The sequence below is a fragment of the Stenella coeruleoalba genome (genome assembly GCF_951394435.1).
Source record: "Stenella coeruleoalba genome assembly, chromosome: 10".
NCBI lineage: Eukaryota > Metazoa > Chordata > Mammalia > Artiodactyla > Delphinidae > Stenella > Stenella coeruleoalba.
This window is the reverse complement of record NC_137156.1, coordinates 99,009,615-99,031,136: the sequence shown is the minus strand read 5'-3', so window position 1 is coordinate 99,031,136 and position 21,522 is coordinate 99,009,615. Positions and strand designations below refer to the sequence as shown.

Sequence of the window (21,522 nt, the reverse complement as noted above, 5' to 3'; positions counted from 1 at the left end):
AGGTCTTAGTGAGTTTTGGGAGGGTTTCCCTTGATATTTACCCCACGACTGTAAGGCCCGGACTGTTTTCCTTACCTACTGTATACCTGCTGTAATGTGTGCTCTTACTGCCCTTCTCAGTTCTCCTGAGAGTTGCCCTTGGCCAAGGAGGAGCCCCCTTGCCTTCCACACCTGGGATAGCCCATGGCCAGTGACGGACACAGGTACAAAATCCTGCCCGCTTGCCTCAAGGTGAGACCGACTCGGTGGTGCCGCCCTACAGGGCCAGGCGTCCTCACTTAGTACCCAGCCCACGGGCATAAGCATCCTGACTCGGGCTCCCCTTCCCGGGAACCTGCCCTGAGACACGTGTGCGCCCTCCATGCCTGGCATACCGTGCCGCGCACAGCAGGGCTGCTAAACATTTCTGAGTGCGTGAATAAAGCAGCACGGGTTGGCTTTCCAGCTCTATAGCCTCCCCGAGTCATCTTGATCCTGAGCCTCAGTTTCCCAAAAGGCCTGGTGGAGGTAATCCTATTCACCGACATGACCCTACAGAGCTGTGAGGGACCAACGCTTGTTGGGAGCATTTAGATACACCCAGCAGAGTGCCAAGAAAGTCACACCCCCGAATTTCTCCGACAGCTTTGGGAGGCGGGTGCAGCAGTCTCCAGCCGGCTCCGCGCTTCCCTCCTCTCTGAACGGTAAACCTCGTCTGGCCGACTTACTTGTTAGCTCCTGGTAGGGTGGCTTTCTGTCTCATGGCCTCTTGCCCCCAGGGGCTGGGGCTCAGAAGCTCTGTGTGGATGCTCTCTGTCTGATTGAGAGTGCTTTGGGAACCAGGAGGGACTCGGGGAAAGACAGCAATCAGAATGTACCATTAGGTATTAATGCCACCTGCCATCAGTGCGCCGGCCAGACTGGCTTCCCTTGAGTCTGCTGGGCTGAGCTTAATTAGTTTTTGGATTTCTTAGCTGTGGGGTGTCTCTGTAATCATCGGCCACCTGGCCCCAGCTCAGCCCCAGCGGGAGAGAGGCCTCTAGAAGCATGAGCTGATGGGAGGCTATTCTTGCAGAGGGAGAGCCCCTCAGAGCTGAAGCCATGCTTCGGCAGCCAGACTGCCCACCTGCTCACCCCACTTGAGGAAATGGCGGCCTCCGGAGGTGGGAGTGACCCTCAGCACACTGCAGAGCCGGATGAGAGCTCAGGCTTCCTGTGTTACGGTCTGGGGTCTTGTGCACTTCTGAATCCCTCCATCCCTTCCCCAAATTCTTCCCCAGCACCTTCGCAGGCTGGGACGCTGGGATTTCATGGCTGACTAAGCCAGAGTAGCCCTCCCGTCCCAGGCTTACACAGTAGTGGAAGCCCGCGCCAATCAACAGGCAAGCTGATAATGGCAAGTGGCGAAAAGGCCACGGAGGAGACAACAGCGCAGTGAAAGAACCTACCGTGGATCGCCTTACACAGGGACATCGGGGAAGACCTCTCTGAGGGGCTGACTATTCACTTAAGAATTTTCCTCATAGAGTGGCAGTGAATACATCGAGGAAACAACAGAACAAGAAAATCATAATTTCGCAACCCCTATTAGTGGATCCAGGCTTTGGGCACCAGTGGTTGCAAACATCACTAAAAGGGAGGCCAGCAGACACTAAGTGCCTCGTGATGGAAGAACACCACAGGGCCCTGAAATTGCCATAAAATTAAACGGAAATCTGATCAAGTCCCTAGCCCAGCACCAGCCAGTGAAATACACACGGAGGCGAATCAACTTATCACATACGTAAGTTAAAATTTTCTAGGAAGCCCACTGAAAAAGTCAAAAGAAACAGGTGGACTTAATTTAATAGTATGCCTTATTTAACCCAACCTATCCAAAATCTTATCATTTCAATATATAATCAATATGAAAAATGATCAGTGAAATCGTTTGCATGCTTGTTTCATGGTTAATCTTTGAATCTGGCGTGTGTTTGACACAGCACGTCTCAGTCTGGACGGGCCACATTTCAAGTCTTCGGTAGCCACAGGTGGCTGCTGACAGCCGTCCCGGACAGCACAGCTCTGAGTCAGCTATCAGCTTCCAGGAAACTCAGAGGACAAAGGAATACGTGAGACAACACCATGCTGATGCCATCAGCAAAATCCAGATACTCCGGACTTCTGGAAAACTACAGGAAAAGCAACCCAGCTTTTTTTTTTTTCTTTAAAGAAATGCATTGTAAGTGGGAAAAATAACGGAGAGATAACCCATAAATTAACAGTCTTCAGAGACATACATATCAACCAATCACAATGTGTAACCAATTCCAAACAATACATAAAACACTTTATAGGGTTCATGAAATAACTGGATATCTGAACACTGAATGTTTGATGCTATTAAAGGGTAGTTATTTGTTGTAGGTGTGATAATGATGTTGTGGTTATTTATTTTTTTGAGAGAGTCATTGTCTTTTAGAGAGACATACTGAAATATTTATGAAGGCATACTGAAAATAATATGAAGTCTGGAATTTGCTTCAGAATAATACAGGACGAGGGAGAAGAATGGAGGTGGGGGTAAAATGAAACAAACTTGATAATGGGTGATGCCAGGTGATGGATACATGGATTTTATTATACTATCCTGTCTACTTTTGTATATGTTTAAAATTTTCCAGAGTAAAAAAATTTTAAGGAAACTGGGATGATATTGGAAAGGAACAGGGATAGCGGAGGCCACAAAACAACAAATTCCATGAGGGCAGGGATGTCTGCCTTATCCATCAGTGTTTCATAGCAACTCACACAGACATGACACATGGTAGATACTTAGCACATTTTTTTTCTTTTTTGCAGTTATTTTTGTCCTTAGGGCTCTTTGGATATATCCCACCAGGGATGTACAGATTACTCTGTTTTTAAGAAATAATTCTTCTCTATGCGGTTATATCACCAACTTTTGCAAAGGTTTATTTATTAGATTTTATTTTTTACTTAGCGATTTTTTTAACTTTAATTTTGTTTCATAATTGCGTAAAATATTTGAATGTTTCCCAAGTCAAATCTACAAAGGAAGGCACGAAGGAGCTCAACTTCAATCCTGACAATTTCCTTTCGAGGATTTATCTCTACTTTTTGGCTATAGCTAATGGGAGTGAAGTCACGGACTCCTAGCTAACGGGGGTTGACCCATGGCCCATCAACTAGCCCACTGGTCACACCCTTTTGGAATCTGAGACTCTAACAGAGGGACAAAGAGATGAAAGTGGTTGGTTTTTACTCATCGGGGATGGCGTACTGACCAGAATGCCCTTGCTCTGGTCTCACTCCCAGGGTCCCGGCATCCAGCCCTCTGACGTTGCTTTGGATCCTGCATGGGTCCCAGGCAGGTCCTCCAGGTCCCAGGCAGGTCCTTCATGAAGTTCTGAGCCTCTGATATGAATTCACCAAATTCCCTCTGCCTTACGTTAGCCTGAGTCTGTTTCTGTTGCTTGCGCCTTGAGAAACCAAACCCACGCCATTAGCCATTAGCAGACTCTTGTGTTGGGGTCCACGAGAGTCACACCCATCCCTGTGCGGAGCTGCCAGATTCTGGTCTTGGAATAGTGCTTCTGAGCACTCGCTCCGCCCTGGGTGAGGGACTGCATTCCTTGGTCCACAAAGCTTACTGTCTGGTTACTCAGGTCTGAGGGCCCGAGGGCTATGGCTTCCTGTGCTTTCCCACTTTGCCTGGCCTCTGAGTATCTCTGTGCCCCCAGCCCCAGCAGGGAAGCAGCCTACCTGGCCCCCACCAGTCTCAACCCAAGGAATGGAAGTCACAGCGGCTGGGCCAGGATGGGGCTGGGAGGGGGTCTTCCCTTGGTCTGCCCCCATTTGCTTCCTGCTGGCTTCCTTTGACGAGCTTCTTCCTCCCCTGCTTCGCTGCCCACTTGGCTGTGAGGACACAAGAAGGCTCATCAGTTGCTATAACAACACCCACCACCTTCCTCTGCACTTAGCCAGGCTCTTTATTCCCTCTCAGAGAATGGATCTGCCTGCAGTGACCAGGCTCCCTTTGGCCTCAGAGTTGGGTTTGAGCAATTATTATTATTACTGTCAGTCGTGTTATCGTTATTGTTGGTTTGGAGCTGCCGTTTACTGACAGCTCACTATGATGACTCAGGATGCTAACTAAGCCTTTACAAGCACTATCTCATTTAATCTTCACAGTGACACTATGAGTCAGGGAATATTGCTCCCAATTTATGGCTAAGGAGAAAGTCAGTATGGTCTAGTTTATAACAGCAGGGGCTCTGTACCTGACTGCCCAGGTTCAAATCCTGACTCTGCTAGATGCTAGCTGTGAGGGCAAATTACATATCTGCTCCCTGCCTCAGTTAACCCATCTGCAAAATAGAGATAATAATGGTGCCTGGAGTAGTGCCTGTCATATAGCAAGGGCTTGTCTTGGTTATCCCAGAAGCATTTCCTGAGACAAGGATACCAGCAGAAGTATAGTTTGGGGGAGGTCTGAGGCCGGGAGTAGGGAATGAGGCGCGGAAAGGAAGGCAGCCCAGAAAGTGTGCTTTATTAATTAAGGGACCGCCGTGGACAACTGGAGATGAAGCCTGCTGGGAGCAAGCGAAGACACACGTGCAGTTACAGCATCTCAAGAGTGATGGACTCGGGCTATTTATCCACCAGCTCCCATCAGCTATAGGTTGAGGATTGCTCCTGGGTGGGTATGAACTCCCCAGCACTTCTGTCTTTCTCTATGGGCTCTGCAAAGTTACTCTGACAGCTGGAGAAAGCCTCCAACCAGGTGATGCAGGTGGCGGCAGCAGGAAGCTGGGGTGGGCATGTATTGAAGGCACCAATGGTGTCTGCTACAAAGCTAATGAACACTTGTCGAATGAATGAACAAAGGAAAGGAAACTGCGGGTCGGTCGGTCGCCAGAATACACCACCCCAGCCCCATCCACAGATGTCAACGGTCTAATCCCATCGTGAATATGACAATATGTTATGCTACATGGCAAAGGGACTTTGCAGATGTAATTAAATTTACAGACCCTAAAACAGGGAGATTATCCTGGTGGACTCAATCTAATGACATGAACCATTAAAAGCAGACTTTCCCTGGTTGGAGTAGGAAAGGAACCACAGGAGAAGCTGGAGGGTTTCATCAAAGCATGAGAAAGACTTGACCTGCATGAGAAGGAATGTGGGTGGCCCCAGGAGCAGAGACTAGCTCCCAGGTGACCACTGGCAAGGAAACGGGGCCTCGGTCCTACAGTCACAGGATCTGGATTCTGCCCACAAGCTGACTCTACTTGGGAGCGTGTTCTTTCCCAGAGCCTCCAGGTAAGGGCCTGGGCGGGCCGACACCTCTATTTCAGCCTGTGAGACTCTAAGCAGAATAGCCAGCTGAGCCTCCTGGACTTCTGAGCTACAGGCTGCGAGATAACAAATTTATGTTGCATTAAGCCACCGAGTTTGTGGAAATTCGTTACAGCAGCCCTAGGAAACCAGCACAGAAACTAAGGCTCAAAGTGCGCCAGTGACCTGCTCGACGCCACACAGCCAATAAATGACAGGGCTGGGATGTGGACACAGACTTGCTCATCTTCAGTTCCCAGGTTCCTGACCTCTACGTAATGCTGTCTCCTGCTCCTTGAGGGGAAGCAGGGGAGAAGGGAACCCTGAGAAAGGGGAAAGGGGGAGAGTGAGGAGAGCCCAGGTGAACAATGTAGCATCAGCTAAGAGCACAAATTCTGAGCCGAACAGGTTTGTGTTTCAAGTCTGCTCTGTAACTAATTAGCTGGGTCACTTGGGGCAAAATCACACTGCTTCCTTAAGCCTTATTTTCCTCATCTATAAAATGGGGATGATACTCCCTGATGGAGGACATTGTGACGGTTAAATGAGATTGTGCTTGTACAGAGCTGTGTGTAATGCCTGGACGCAGGAAGCGCTCAGTAAACTTTACCTGTTATTATAGTCACATGTTCAGCATCTATTTTGTGTCAGGTGCCTTAGAGGTGCCCCAATGCACACGACCACTCTCTGAGGTAAATACTGTTGTGCTCACTTTACAGATGAGGCAACAAGGCTCATGGAGATGAAGGGACTTGTCGAAAGTCACATAAATGGTGTCAGTGCTGGACTCAAACCCAGCTCTGCTTGGGTCCCAGACCCTGTGTCTTTCTCCTGCACTTCCCGGCAGTCCTGACCTCTCTGTTCGGGGCCTGAGCAGTGAGCCTGGGGGACCATCAGAGCCTTCCTCTCTCTGCCCTGAGCGCAGCCATTTCAAGTCCAGAGGTTCACAGAAAGGTTTCACCTCCCAATTTCATTTTGGTCTGGCTGACTCATGGTCCCTACCTGGTGCCAGAACAGGGCCTCCTGGCTTCACGAAGCAAACACTCAGAGGGTCCTTGGCTGTGTCACACCCTGTCCTGGGCACTGGGGGGCACTTAGCTCGGACAGCCCTGGGCACACCCAGCCCTTGAAGAGCACCCAGTCTCATGAAGGAGACAGACATGGGGATAATGACAGCACCACATGCCCAGGTTATAACCCAGGTCTGAACAGCGGGTGGTGATGACGATGGTAATAATAACACACTGTACTGGGATTGTTTTCAGAGCTGGCTAGTGAGATAATAGAAATTCAGGAGGAATAATGCAATGCCAGGGCATCGTATGTTTGTGAGAGGTGATAGGGATTTAAGAAAAAAAAGGAAGGAAATAGGAATGATTTGGAAAGGGTGTTGAAATTTAGACTGTTTCTAGAGGAGGCCTTACAGAGAAGATCCATCTAAATGAAGCCCTGAGGAAGTGATGGAGTGAGCTGTGAAGATACCTAGGAAGAGCTCCCCAAGGACAGGCAAGAGCCAGCTCAAAGCTCCCAGACGGATGTTAACTCAGCACGTGAAAAGATGCTCCACATCATTTGTTATTAGGTAAATACAAGTTATTCAAAGCATGGTATTGAAGTCTCTGACATTACTGAGTTTTCTGTTTCTCCCTTCAATTCCGTCAGTTTTTGCTTCATGTATTTTAGGACTCTCTTGTTAGGTACATATATGTTTATAATCGTTACATCTTCTTGAGGCATTGACCCTTTTATTATTATAAAATGTCCTTTGTCTCTACTAACAGGTTTCTTCTTAAAGTCTATTTTTTTCTCATATTAGTATAGCCACTCAAGCTGTTTTGATTGTGGTTTGCATGATAGAGCCTTTCCCATCTTTTTATTTTCAACATATTTTTTTCTTTGAATCTCAAAAAACAGCACAAAGTTGGACCATAGTAGGCCTTAAAACAAGTCTTTATACACTTTTAAAAGATTGAAAATCATATAAAACATGTCCTCTGGCCACAGTGGAATAAAATTAGAAATCATCATAGCTGTAAATACCTACAAAAAAGGAGAAAGATCTCAAATCAATAACCTAACTTTACACCTTAAGAAACTAGAAAAAGAAGAGCCAACTGAACCAAAAGCAAGCAGAAGGAAAGAGGAAGGAAGGAAAGAAGGAAGGAATTATTAGAGCTAATAATTAAATTCAAGAAGGTTGCAGGACACAGGATCTGTATCTGAAAATCAGCTGTATTTCTGTGGACTAGCAATGAATGGGCCAGAAGTGAAATTAAGAAAACAATTCCATTTACAACCAAAAGATTAAAATACTTAGAAATAAATTTAACAAAAGAGGTGAAAGACTTCTTTTACATTGAAAATTACAAAGCACCTTTGAAAGTGACCAAAGACGTAGATAAATGGAAAGACATTTGTGTTCATGGACTGGAATACTTAATACTCTTATGATGGCAATACTGCCCAAATTTATCTATGGATTCATTGCATTCCCTATCAAAATTATAGTTGCCTTTTTTTTTTTTTTTGGCAGAAAATAACAAGCTGATCCTAAAATTCATATGGAAATGCGAGAGACCCAGAACAGTCCAAACAATCTTGAAAAAGAATAACAAAGTTGGGAAGAATCAAACTTCCTAACTTCAAAACTTAATTCAAACCTATCAAGTAATCAAGACTGTGGTGCTGGCATAGGGTAGACATACATTTGGAATAGAATTGACAGTCTAAAAATAAACCTCTGTCTTTATGACCAATTGATTTCTGACAGGGTGCCAAGACAATTCAACAGGAAAAGAAAAGTCTTTTCAACAAAAGGTACTAGGAGAACTGGATATCCACACGCAAAATGAATCATAGACACACATGTAAGAGCTAAAACTGGAAAACTCTTAGACAGAACATAGGTGTTAATTTTAGTGACCTTGGATTAGACAACAGTTTCTTAGATGTGACACAAAAAGCACAAGCAAAAAAAGAAAAAAATAAATTGGACTTTATCAAAATTAAACCCTTTTGTGCTTCAAAGAACACCATCAAGGAAGTGAAAAGACAATGCACAGAAAGGGACAAAATATTTGCAAATCGTATATCTAATAAAGGGTCTAATGTTCAAAATACATAAAAACTCTTAGAACTCAACAGTAAAAGACAAATAATCCAGTTTAAAAATGGACAAAGGACTGAATAGACATTTCTCCGAAGAAAATATAAAAATGGCCAATAAGCACATGAAACAATGTTCAACATTTGGGAAATGCAAATCAAAACCACAATGAGATACCATTCCACATCAATTATGACGACTATAATAAAAGAGGAAAAACCAGCAACAGCAAGTGTTGACAAGGATGTGGGGAACCTGGAACTCTTATACATTTCTAGTTGGAATGGAAGTGGGGCAGCTGCTATAGAAAACAGAGTGGCAATTCCTCCAAAAGTTAAACACAGAATTACCACAAAACCCAAAGATTTCACTCCTAGGTATATGCCCAAGACCTGAAAACGTATGTTCACAAGAAAACCTTTACACAAATGTTCATAACAGCATTATTCAAAAAAGCCAAAGAGTGGAAACAACCCAAATGTTCAGCAACTGATGAACTGATAAACAAAATGTGGTATATCCATGCAAAAGAATATTATTCAGTCATAAAAAGGAGTGAAGTACTTACACATGCTCAACATGGATGAACCTTGAAAATATTACGCCAAGTAAAAGAAGCCAGATAGAAAATGTCACTTATTGTATGATTTTACATATATATATATATATACATACATACACATATATGCCAGAATACGCAAATTCAGATTCCGAGAGTAGATTAACAGTTGCCAGGAGCTGTGGGAGAGGCGAGTTTGGAATGACTGCTAGTGGGTACAGGTTTCCTTTTGGATGATGAAAATGTTCTGGAATTAAATATTGGGGATAGTTGCACAACCTTGTGAATATACTGAAAACACTGATTGTGTACTTTAAATGTTATATAGTTTAATAAAAACAATTAAAAGAACAGCATGTATACCCAGCACTTGTATTAGGACCCTTTTAGCTGCGGATAACAGAAATACAACCTCCACTAATTTAATCAGCAAGTTTACTGGCTCGTGAAACTTGGAGTCCAGAGGCAGAAGGAGCCTTCAGGATTCATTGATCCAGTAACTGAATGTTGGTATCATGAATCCTGACTTGTTAAATCTCTCTGCTCGTAGCCCTCAGTGTCAGATTTTCTTCAGGCTGGTAGTAAGATATCTCAAGTTACTCCGGGCATCACCTCACAAAGCACCATCCAAGGCAAAAAAGAGAGCTCATCTTCTTAAAAGTTTTCTCTTAAGAAAGGGGAAACTTCCCCCAAAGCCCCCAACAGACATGCCCTCACAGCTCACAGTCAGAATTGGCTCATGTGCTCATCCTAAGGCAATCAATGCAAACAGGGATAGGATTACTTTCAGACCACTGAGGTCCAGTCTGGATCTTGGGGTCCAGCAGTTGGCTGGGTGGGGAAGGAGTGGATATCGAACGTAGTAAGAATTAGGAAAGAAGGGGAAAATGGATGCTTGATAGGAAACCAAGAGCTTAATTAAGTTATCTCAACAGAATATGACTGATTCAATTTTTATAAATTTGATTAACCTAATATTAACATATTTAATCAATGAACTAGAAAGAAGTGCATGGACAATGTGGAATCCAGTATTCTCTACAGAGATTTAAGATGTAATAGTACCAACCAAGGATGCATCATAACCTCCATCCTCACTGCAAGAGAATCTCCTGAGAGGTTCCATCTCCCAATAGCTGGAAATCCCCTAGCAAGAGACCTCAGCTACAGAATAAGAGGAACACTTTGGAACTGCCTACGCGTGTCTCAACAGCACAAATGAGTTGATTTATAATCATTCCTCTCTAAGAAAGGGTGATTTGCAGAATATTTCTCTCCTATTTATAAATGGAAAAATAGTTAACAAAAATAAAAATAAACACATTTTTAAAAAGTAGGCAAGGGAATTCCCTGGTGGTGCAGTGGTTAATAATCCGCCTGTCAATGCAGGGGACACAGATTCAAGTCCTGGTCCAGGAAGATCCCACATGCCGTGGAGCAACTAAGTCCATAAGCCACAACTACTGAGCCCACGTGCCACAACTACTGAAGCCTGCGTACATAGAGCCCATGTTCTGCAACAAGAGAAGCCACCACAATGAGAAGCCTGCGCACCGCATCGAAGAGTAGCCCCCACTCGCCGCAACCAGAGAAAGCCCGTGTGCAGCAGCGAAGACCCAACGACCCAAGACAGCCAAAAATAAATAAATAAATTTATTTATTTAAAAAATAAATAAATAAATTTATTTATTTAAAAAATAAATAAATAAAAATAGGCAAAAGACTTGAATAGATGCTTCACAGCATAATATATACCAATGGCCAATGAGCATGTGCAGAAGTGCTTGACTTCAAAAGTCAACAGGGAAACGCCATTTCTAAAATTAAAAGCACTGAAAAGCCAAATGTTTGTGACGCTATAAAGCAGCTCAAAATGTCAAATATTGCTGGTGGGAGTGTAGGATGATATGTCCACTTTAGAGAACAGTTTGTTAGTTTCCTAGAAAGTTAGCAATGCCACTTCCATGACCCACCGATTCTTCTCCTAGTTATTAATCCACGGGAAATGAAAACATATGTCCACAGCGTTATTCAAGAATGTTCATAGCAGTCTTATTCATAATAGCCAAAAAGTAGAAACAACCCAAACGTCCCTCAACAGGACAATGGAGGAATAATTGCGGTGTATTCACACGATGAAATACCACTCAGTAAAAGACGGGAGTCACGACTGCTGCCTGCCCAGCATGGACGAATTTCACAGATAAGACGTTGAGTGAAAGATGCCAGACCCCCAAAAGTACATACTGTGTGGTTCCATTCATAAGATGTTCAAGAACAGGTACATCGAATTCATGGTGATAGAAATCAGAACAGTGATTGCCTACAGGGGTTAATCAGAAAAGAACACGAAAAACCTTCTGGGGTGATGGAAATGTTCTATATGCTGAGAAGTGTGTTCATTACACAGGTACACATTTATCCAAATTCACTTATTGGCACACCCAAGACTGGTACATTTCAGTGTATGTAAATTTGACTTCAATTAAAAGAAATGAAAAAGCTGAGAGCCAGAAGTTGTGACTGGAGGGAGGGTGTCTGGAGCCAAATGGGAAGAAGCAGGGATTCAGGGCTCAAGAGTTTGCCTCTGATGTTCTGGGCCCTGGGGACATGCAGGGGTGTGTGGCTCAGCCTCTGCTGCATGTTCTGGGGACACTGTCTCCCGTTACCCTGCTGTGCAGCTTTGGTGGCTGAGTCAACCGAGCTTCCTGAAACACCTTGGAGAGTTTGTCTCTGAGGAGAGGCTCAGGTGGAGGCACAGCAGCCTCTGGGTCTCCCTGCCTCCGATCCTGAAGCAACCAAGTGTGGGGAGGAACATCCTGCACAGCCCCTGCTTTCCTGAGCAGAGCTGGACGGAGGCTTCTGAGAAATCTCATTTCAAGTGCCTGCTGCCCGCCCAGTCCTGCTCCATGATTTCTCACCGCTCTGCATGGATGATGACTCAGTGCGGGGGAGGGAAACAGGAACGGCGCTCTGCCCGAGGAAGCCTGGGCTGCAGCTGGGGGAGGAGAAGCTGCCCATCCCTGCCAGGACTTGGGGTTTCCTCTCCTGATCTGTCTGCTGTCCATTCTGTCCAGGCAGGATGAAGGAACAGAAAGGGCTTGAACTTTGGGGACAGACTAAGCTGGGGCGGGGGGGGCATCCTATTTAAGCCTCAGTTTCCTGTTCTGTAAAATAGGGTGGGGGTATCTTAGGACATTGGGTGATTTATTGAGGAAGAGCACTTAGGAAAAAGCTTTAAGGAGTGAGGGAAACAGGATAGGGAAGCGGGGAGCCAAGTGGGGAAGTGGCCACAGGTAAGGTCCAGCCTTAGCCTGATACACTGTGGGCTGTGGGTTGTTCATGTCACAGAGTTGTTACCCACTCCAGATGCATCCCCATGTCAGCATTGACTGTGCGGTGCTCTTGAAAGGACGTAACCACCTGGTGAGGTTCCTGTCAACAGACGGCAATTCTCTGGAGAAGGGGGGTGGCTGTGAGCTCTTGGCAGTCAACATGCTGGAGAGTGGACATGCTGGCCTGGCGACGGAGACCTACTGGTGCTGGGACCCCAACAGCAACTACTCTAGGGGTAAAATACCCGTTGCCCAGGGCTTTTGTGAGTTCACACAATAGGCAGTGAAGAAACAGTAACTATTTCTTAGCTGCGTGAGAAAGTGTACCCAGTACCATAAATGTGTACGCTCTGCCTACTGCAGATTCAACATGTTTTAGGGATCAGGGCAGAGTGAGACCCCAATATCTATGTATCTAAGCATGAGCAATACAAAGAAACACTTAGCAGATGAGAACTATTGTATATAGAATGGATAAACAACAAGGTCGTACTGTACAGCACAGGGAACTATATTCAATATCCTCTGATAAACCATAATGGAAAAGAATATGAAAAAGAATGTGTGTATGTATATATATATATGAATCACTTTGCTGTACAGCAGAAATTAACACAACATTGTAAATCAACTATACTTCAATACAATAAATTAAAAAAAAAAAAAAAAGAAACACAACAGCCGGAAGTTGGCAGAGCAGCTGTGTCCTGAAGACCCCCTTTTATTCCTGGATCACAGGAAAGTTTGGGGTTCCCAAGGAAGGTAGCTGGAGCAGTGTGGGGGACCCTTTAGGGACCTGGGGCAGTGGCTGCCTACCATCTGGCCTTACTGCCTTGCCACATAATTTCGCCTTCCTTCCATGTACCTAGAATATCTTCATGCACACCTACCTGAGCCTCTGGTCATCTGTATCAACTCCTCCCCTTAACATTTCTCTATTTTGTGCTTCTAAGAAATTGAGAATTGACCACTAGGTACCACCACCTGGTCCATCCAACCCAAGACTCTGCTTTTGCTGGGGCTTTCCAGAAACAGTGAGTGGGAAATGTTCCTGGGATGTCCACACTTCCTCTAATAGTGTACGTCATGGGAGGAAAGAACAGTGACTTTAGAGTCAGACACACCTGGGTTTCAATCCAGCTCTGCCATCTGATGGCTGTGTGCTCTTGATCAAGTTGCTTTACCTCTCTGAGCCTCAGATTCTCCCTCTGTAAAAATGTGTAAATTAATGTGCTTGCTCAGAACGGTGATTAGGAAGATGAAGAGCCTCATCACGTGAGGTGCTCAGCACACAGTAAGCCCCTGATAAGCACTGACTCTTTGCCGCTTGTCTCCTCTGGAATGATGTCATGTATTTGGTCCTGTCACCCCTGGGGGAGCAGATTTCCTACGGTAACCACCTGCACTAGGGGGTCTGGCTTGTTTAGCCTAATGAACTTCTTTACCCTCTGGGAAGAGGCCCTCATCCTGTCGGTTTCTGGCCCCCGTTCCAGGAACTGCCCCACAAAGCCTCAATTCTTTCCTCTCAGCTGTTTCTTGCATCTCCCAGGAGACTATCTCTTTTACGAGCATCGTCTTTGTTCCCTCATCCGCACTTTTTCCTTGTAAAGATGGTTTGGCCAAGGTGGTGCCTTTGCCAGTAAGCTGTGTCTTTTGTTTGGAATCCTGGTAAGATGGTATGGAGTCCTAGTGGAATTTGCCATCACAGAGGAGGACTTGAAAGGGGCCAGTGGTCGGGTGCCTGAGCACCTGTTTCCTCCCTGTATTAGAGGTGCCTCTGCAGGTGAGGAGGGACTTTGAGGTCTAAAATGTCAGGGCACAGACAGAAATATCCCAGCCTGACCTTGGGGTAGCTAACAACTAAAATGTGTCTTTTGACACAGTCTGGGGGTTCAGAGAAAGTAGGAGAGAGACCCAAGCATGGAGGGGCCCTGCCCTGAGTTCTGGGACTATCACATGCAGGGGGAGGGGATCTGGGTTCAAGTTCTGGCATGGCCACTTACCAGCTACGTGATGTAGGGCATTTTATTGAACCACTTTGTGCCTCAGTTTCTACTCCTATAAAATGGGTATGATAATGACAATGAGCCTTTTTCCCCAACACTGGCTTCTTAACTCCTTTACATATGTGCATCGTCACTTCTATAATAGCACCTGCTTTCCCTGGGGAGAAACCCCTGCACACCCAAGCCCTGTGTTTGGGAAAGATTGGCCTTAACCTCCAGGCTTCAAGTTGGGCATGTATTTCAGCCCTAGCCTATGAGCACATTCTACCCTCACACCCTCCTTGATAGTTCAGATATGGATGCTAGACCCCTGGGGGCTCAATGACACTCCAGGGCTTCTGTTGGAAGTTGAAAAACCGGAAGGTCTCTTTCCCCAGGGATTTCAGAGAGATTAGGGTTTCTGCTCAGAGCTGCTCATGGTCATTTTGCCTCCACAAAAGGAGAACATGATTGAGAAAGAAGCCGACACAGAGCCAGGAGATGAAGAGACAAAGGTTCTTTTTTTTTTTAAAGCATTTTTTAAAATTTATTTATTTATTTTTGGCTGTGTTGGGTCTTCATTGCTGCACACGGGCTTTCTCTTGCTGAGGTGAGCGGGGGCTACTCTTCATTGCGGTGCACGGGCTTCTCATTGTGGTGCTTCCCTTGTTGCGGAGCACAGGCTTTAGGCACGCGGGCTTCCGTAGTTGTGGCACATGGGCTCAGTAGTTGTGGCTCACGGGCTCTAGAGCACAGGCTCAGTAGTTGTGGTGCACGGACTCAGCTGCTCTGCAACATATGAGATCTTCCCAGACCAGGGCTCGAACCCATGTCCCTTGCATTGGCAGGTGGATTCTTAACCACCGTGCCATCAGGGAAGTCCCGAGACAAAGGTTCTTGATAACATCCATTGAACGCCTGGATCCAGCTGGGTCTGAAGATCAGCCTCAGGGTTTTTAATCACTGTTTTTTGCTAAAGCCAGTTTCTGCTGGGTTTTCTGTCCCTTGCAGCTGCAGAGTCCTTCAGCCGTATTGTATATACAATAGTATTATACATCCCTCTCTGGTTGTTTGGAGAATTAAGGGAGACAAGCCATGTGAGGCTCTTAGCACAGGGCCTGGCATGCAGTAGGTATTTAATAAATGCCCCTTTCTCCCAGGGCTTCAGTTTTCTCATCTGTCAGATGGGTGCATTAAACTATATCCTATCACTTGTTAGTGGAGGTAGAGACCGTGAAGGAGAAGTCTGGGCAGTTTTTTTTTGTTTTTTTTTGTTTGTTTTTTTGCGGTACGCGGGCCTCTCACTGTTGTGGCCTCTCCCGTTGCAGAGCACAGGCTCCGGACGCACAGGCTCAGCGGCCATGGCTCACGGGCCTAGCCACTCTGTGGCACGTGGGATCTTCCCAGACCGGGGCACGAACCCGTGTCCTCTGCATCGGCAGGCGGACTCCCAACCACTGCGCCACCACGGAAGCCCTGGGCAGTTCTTTTAAAGTAACAATGAAGCACTGTGGTAGGAAGAGCAATGGTCCCACACAATGTCCACATCCTAAACCCTGTACCTGACAGTAAGTTATGTTATGTGGCAAAAGGGCTTTTGTAGATGTGATTTAATTAAGGATTTTGAGATGAAGAGATTCTTCTAGATTATCTGGGTGGGTCCAACCCAATCACATGAGTTCTTAAAAGAACGTAAGAATTAGGTCAGAGAGATGCAACATTCCTGACCTTGAAGATAGAGGAAAGGGGCCTTGAACCAAGGAATGTGGGCAGCCTCTAGAAGCTGGAAAAGGTAAAGGGATGAATTCCCCCTATATCCTCCAGGAAAAAACGCAGCCCTGCCCACACACTGATTTTAGTCCAGGGAGAATGGCGTCAGACTCCTAACCTCTAGGACTGTCAGATAATCCATTTGTGTTGTTTTTAGCCACTGAGTTTATGGTAATTTGTGTTAAAAAAGAGACAACAGGCCCAAAATGGAGTCACTTATACTAAGCTCCATGTCACCAAACTGAGACTTACTACCTAATTTAACTATAATTTCAGACTCTCCCAGGAATAGAATCTTAAACCAGTCAGGAACGACCTGGTCAGCACTACTGAACCTGCCTGATAGAAGTCTGTGCCCCCACTAAAGGAAGGTCACCTTGCATATCCAATTGCTTTGTGCTAGTATAACTTCCTCGTCCTGCTCCCTTCTTAAAAGCCTTTCATTTTGTACAGCTCCTCAGAGCCCCTTTCCGTCTGCTGGATGCGACACCACCTGGTTCCTGAATCACTGAATAAAGGCAATAAGAGCTTTAAAGTTTACTCAGGTGAATTTTGTTTTTTAATTTTGTAGCAGCAATGGGATCTGGAGGAAACTCCCAACAACTTTGGGGGCAACAAGAAACACAGGCAGCGGTACCCACAAATGCTTTTAGTTCTCTGCCTTTCTTGCCATTTCCAAGGGTTCTCCTTGGTACAGAGCTATGTTCTCTTTGCATTGAGCCACTGATGTAATTGGCTTTCTAGCCCAGGGCAGGTCAGCTTGAGTTAGCAGACAGTTCTACTAGAATCCAAGTCCCAAGCTCTTGGCCCAGTCCCTGGTTCCACTTTGGGAAATGCTGCTGGTTTAGTCCGCAGTGCCCCATTTGACTGGAATCCCAGTCCACAGTCCCCATTTGTTGGGGATGTGCTGGTTCAGTCCTTTCTCCGGTTCTACACTGGAATTGCTGGTGGTGCACACAGGCCTTCTCTTGGCCAGTCCACAGTAACAGCTCTTTGGTTACTGCTGGTGTGTTAACACGCACAGGAGGGAAAGGCTATTTCTAATGGGAATCTCAGAAGCCAAAAGCTGCAACACTGGTGGACATGGACTGAGTACTTCAAAGCTGTTAGAGCACTCACCACCTAACTCCAGGACTCCTATGTTAGAATACATTGATCACAGAATGGGTTAGAGTAACACTAGGTCACTCAACATCCTCAAGAAAATTTCCACGCAGCGAGGTACACTGTAAAACACCACACAATCCCCGACCCAGGGGCACATGCTTCTTAGGTATTTATTTGGGTAATGGGATCCTGAAATTCCCAAGAACCGAGCACACCTTCTGGCACACCCGCTTGTTTATGTCTAAGAACTGTGGTCCCAGGAGCTGTGGATACCCACAAAAATGGCAGAATCTTACCAAGACAACCTAGAATTATAATGGCCTTTATGAGGAATGTTCCAAGACAAGATCAATTAAGAAATGCACTTTAAAACAAGGGCTCCCAAATCAAACAAGCAGAATAGGTTACCTAATTTAGTTGTCATGCAGAAGCCTCCAGAGGGCTTCAAAACTACAAAATAGTTTCATTAGAAGAGTCACTGCCAAAAGCTAATGAAAAATTAAAGATGTAAGATGCACATAAAATAAAAGACTATGACATAACTCAGGCCACTCCCCTCCACCCCTCTTTATCTGCCATCTTCACCAAGCACCCTGGCCAAGGCTGGTGGGCTGGACGTAGCCAGACGCTGCCCTCTCCTCAGCTTCCTTTCACTTCTGCTGACCGTGGGCCCTGCCCAGGGCTGGAACGACTTAGACAGAATATTGTTGTGGGATGCAAAAGCTCTTACCCTCCACTAGGACCGCTACACCACTTCTCGTGGGTCGGCTCCAATCCCACAGTGAAATGTACTGGAGGCGTAGCTGGATGGGATGCTTATACCCCCAAATTCATACCGTGTCACAACACAGGGTGGGATGGTTACGGTGTACAGTGGGAATGTAAGACTGATTTAGATATCAAGTACAAATTTGGAAAAACTGCCAGGCTGTAAAAGCTATGAATCCTCTGAAGGTACATACTAAGAGGCTCCTATACCTTGGAGTATAACTTAGATCACATGGAACCTGGCCTGAAGAAATTGAGAGAGTCTAGGGAAAACCATGGCTTTGACTCTTTATCTGATTATTATAAGAAGTTGTACTCCCCAGACTCATGTGGCATCAGTGGACCGATTACCATCGTGGTGCTACTTGCTATTGACTTTGGAGTTTATATATTGTTCCTTAGTGATGGTCAAGATTCTCCTCCACCATATTCTGAGTATACTCCACATTCCCATCATTATCAGAGATTCACCAACTCAGCAGGCGCCCCTCCTGTGGGCTTTAAGGCTGAGTTCACAGGTCAACATGGTGCAACCTCTGGTTTTGGCAGTGCTTGCATGGACAGCAAGGAAATGAACATTCAGGACCAGGGTTCTGGACTGGCTTGGGACCTGGAGGAATATTAGAATATTTGGCAGCAAGAGAGCAGCAACACCCTTCTCAGACTCATGGTACCACCCGTCTCACCCTCCCTCATACTCCAGCACGTGGAAGAGCCCTGCTTACCACTTCTTGGAGGCACACGTCGCTCTTTGGCATATTCAAGCTCAGAGACCAGACCCAGAACAGCAGCAGGATATGGTGGTACTAGAAGATGATAAAGTAAAAAGTTGAAGTCAAACACTGGTTGCAAAATTTCTGATTTTTCATCACTTTCTTTTTAAAGCAGTGCTACCTGCTAACAACTGGGGAAAGGGAATATACAAAAGTTCTGTGGTGTTTTGTTCTGTAAAGATTTTTGTATTATTTGAGGCTAAGAGGTGATATATGACAAAATGCTTATGTAGAGAATGATATGTTTGTGTAACATACAGATGTATATTACAGTTTTTGAAAGTGATGATTACTGTGGAACGCTAAAAATGTATTGTTTAGTTTATAAAACCTGTGATGCCACAAGCAGCATGAAGAATGAAGTCTTTATGCCAACAGACACTGAGTACAGAAAGTTTCAGACTTAGGTGGTTTTAGTTTATGAGTCGTTGCCTCCTAGAAACAATGCTGATATATTTATTACTGGGTGGTTCCTGTTCTTCAGATATTTAAGCCAAGCTTTGGACTACTAATTATACTCAGCTGTGCGTTCTGATCACTTTTGAGCTCAGGAGCTTTGAATTCTTCAGTGGTGGGTGAGGTTCTAGTAAATGAGAATTACCTTTTTTGGAAAAGTAGAAAATACGTTATCTAGAAGGTTGTTGTGAACGTTTGTGTGCTGAAAACAACACTTGAAACCTCCATTTCATTTTAAAAATTGAAATATTTCCATTTTTACAATATTGATTTACAATATTATATTAGTTTCAGATATACAACATAGTGAGTGATTCAATATTTTTATATATTATACTCCATTTCAAGTTATTATAAATTATTGGCTATATTCCCAGTGCTATACAATATATCCTTTTAGCTTAATTAATTAATTAATTAATGGCCACGCAGCACGGCTTGTGGGATCTTAATTCCCTGATCAGGGACTGAACCCAGGCCCTCGGCAGTGAGAGCACAGAGTCCTAACCACTGGACTGCCAGGCAATTCCCTAGCTTATTTATTTTACAGATAGGATTTTGTGCCTCTTAATCTCCTAACCCTATTTTGTCCCTCCCCACTTCCCTCTCCCCACTGGTAACCACTAGCTTGTTCTCTATACCTGTGAGTTTGTTTTGTTATATTCATTCATTTGTTTTATTTTTTAGATTCCACATATACGTGATAACATACAGTATTTGTCTTTCTCTGTCTGACTTATTTCACTAAGTATAATACTCTCTAGGTCCATCCACATTGTTGCAAATGGGAGAATTTCATTCTATTTTATGGCTATTCTGTTGTAGACATTTTATATATATATATATACACACACACACACACACACACACACACACACACACATACACACACACCACATCTTCTTTATTCATTCATCTGTTGTTGATGGACCATATTCATTTTTTTAAAGAGGTAAAGTTCAAATACTTCAACAAATGTCTTCTAATAGCAAAATCATGCAGTTCTCTGTGGAATCTCAAGTGTTGCTGTAGCAGTCTGTTCAATCTTACATTAAAATGACAGAAAAATAAAATAAAATAAGACCACCTGTGGGTGCAGGTGATTCTCTTCACTTCTTGGTCAAGGACCGAACTAAGGATTAAAGAATTTTCTAAACCAAGGGAGGATTCCCCAAAAGTTTTCTGAAAAATTTAGAGCCCTTATTGAGGCCTAGGACCCCAGGCTGCCAGGTCTTTATCAGCTTGTGCACATGCTGGTAGGACCTGGTGAAGCCCAAAAACGGATGCGGGAAGCAAAACGGCACGACCCAAGGATAACATTTGAGATCCTCAGTCTTCAACACGGTCTCCTTATGGACGAGGAAAAGCTTGCAGAATAGCAACTGATCTTTTAAAAGCTATTTCTAGAGTCTTCCCTGCCTGCACTGATCGGTCAAACATGCAAACAAAAGGAAGATAAATCTGTAGCGGACTTTCAAGCCCATCTGGAAGATCTCTTCCTATGGCGTTCTGGGTTCCATACGATAAATGATGTCACCCAACCTGCTCTAGCTGCCTTATTTGTCAATGGATTATCTCTTGAGGTTGGTGGTTTGATAAAAGGCAGAAAAAAGGATGGGAGGCCCTTGGCCTGACTGGACTTGTGACTATAGCTGAGCACTTTGAAAGGATTGTAAACAAAGGTCCATCAAGCTGCAATCACCCCAAGGCCAGAAACCTAAAATAATACCCGGGCGTCCTCCGCTGTAATCTGCTAGGGGTCCATCATCAAAATGCTGGCCCGTGGGTCAATGTCTCATTTGTAATCACCTGGGACAGTGGGAAAATATTTTCCTCAAAGGTTTTATGCAAATCCTTCCACATCAAGTTGAATGCCCCCACATACCTACCATTGAAGGAGGACTCCCAAATGGTTCACTCCCAGGGTTGATGGGTCTCTGAAGGATTTTCTGGTAAACTGCTATGCTATTCCCTTAAATAGCCAAGGGAAACTAAAATTAAAATTAATGGAAAACCATGCCAAATTCTGGTAGATACTGGAGCCTGCAGATGGGATCCTGGGAAAACTGGCAGAAGCCAGTGAAGGGTGAGAATTCTTACCAAAAGCAGCTCTCCTGAATCTCTGCCTGTAGTGCTTGGTGGAAAGAGGAAAATACACCTTCACACTGTCCCTTTGCAAATCCAGACCCATTGGTTATTGGTCCTTTCTCTCCCAGGGACAGCTGTAACCTTCTTGTTTGTCTTCTCTTGTGTCCTGACAGCTTGGCTTGGTGACTGCCAGGCTGGGGGCCTCAAAATATGGCCAGACAGAAATGTGGGTTGAACGTTAGTGGCTAGTGTC

General features: G+C 44.9%; 1 pseudogene across 1 annotated transcript; it reads left to right on the top strand.

Annotated features, from left to right (window-relative positions):
* Positions 1-12,356: 12,356 nt before the first annotated feature.
* On the top strand, positions 12,357-18,785 carry LOC307192978 (store-operated calcium entry-associated regulatory factor-like; annotated as a pseudogene). Its single transcript has 2 exons — positions 12,357-12,526; positions 17,774-18,785. The product of its transcript is annotated as a store-operated calcium entry-associated regulatory factor-like (transcript).
* Positions 18,786-21,522: the final 2,737 nt, after the last annotated feature.